Source organism: Elephantulus edwardii, unplaced genomic scaffold, assembly GCF_000299155.1.
Source record: "Elephantulus edwardii isolate Elephantulus edwardi_28Jun2011 unplaced genomic scaffold, EleEdw1.0 scaffold00230, whole genome shotgun sequence".
Lineage (NCBI taxonomy): Eukaryota > Metazoa > Chordata > Mammalia > Macroscelidea > Macroscelididae > Elephantulus > Elephantulus edwardii.
Window position 1 is genome coordinate 4,304,313 of NW_006399980.1, and position 1,245 is coordinate 4,305,557.

The following is a 1,245-nucleotide window of genomic DNA, read 5'->3' on the forward strand; positions in this document are numbered from 1 at the left end:
AAACATGTTCTTAGTTTTAAACAGACCCACGGTGTGATTGATATAATTTATTAACATTTTTGCTGAACAGGTTTAAGTCAGATAATAGCTTTTTAGAAAGTGAATAAAGCAATGTGTCAAAATTTAATGTTTTGGTAATAAAATAGATTATGTTCACTTAATCCTTGGTCGTGGATCCCTTTTTTAAAGATTTTGAAATAGGTATTTTATTATTTAAAGGTGAGGCAAGTGGAAGATATAAAGTTACTTTTTCTTGTAGTCAAAAAACTCAAAACTCACTGTCACTAAGTTAGGTCTGACTCATAGTGATCTTTCCTCGAGTTTCCAAGGCTGTATATTACAATCAGAGCAGACTGCCCTTCTTCCTTCTGATGAGTTACCAGTGAATTTGGACCGCTAAAATGTGGCCTTTGGGTTAGCAGCACAACTTACTATGAGCTATGCTCACAGAGCTCAGATCTTCTCCTATTATTGTGATTATTTGCTGATTAGGCAGAACATACTCATAACTGACCCTTCTGTGGATTTTCAGAGACTGTAAATCATGTGAGAGGAAGTCATGCATCTTTCTCCTAAGCTGGGTTTTGAACCTTCTGCCTTATGGTTGGCAGTACAACTCCTTACCCACTGGACCACTGGAGTGCTCCTCTTCTAATAGGTTTACATTGTTATGATTTTAACTTACTTTTTTTAAACTTCAGTAAATTTTTAATAAATTCTTACAAGTATGTCCCTTTTGATCCCAGAGAGCTGATCATTGAATCAGCGTATCATGGTCATGGACTGTTTTTATCTTGTGGTGGCCTGTCCTGGTCATTTGCTTCCTTATACTGGTCAACCTTCACTTCTCATTTTGTACAATTTTTTTTAAGACTACTTCTTTTTTTATTTAATACTAGTTTATTTACAAAATTTGAATACATTTTTTTTAAGAACAGATTCTTCCAGTTTCCCTCAAACCCCCCATCAAATTGTACAACCCCATGGTTAATCCCCCTACCTCCTGCACATCCTCATCCCTCTGCTTCCACCCTCCTCCACCCCACTTGGATCCTTATACTCATTCTACAATAATGGTTTTATACAGTATTTGTCTTTGTGGGACTGAGTTAGTTCACTCAGCATAATACTCTCCGGTCCCTCCCAAGTTAGGTAATAACTTATTCCATTGTGTGAAGGTACCATAATTTCTCAATCCATTCATTTGTGGTTGGACATTTTGGGCTGTTTCCATGTTCTTGCAAT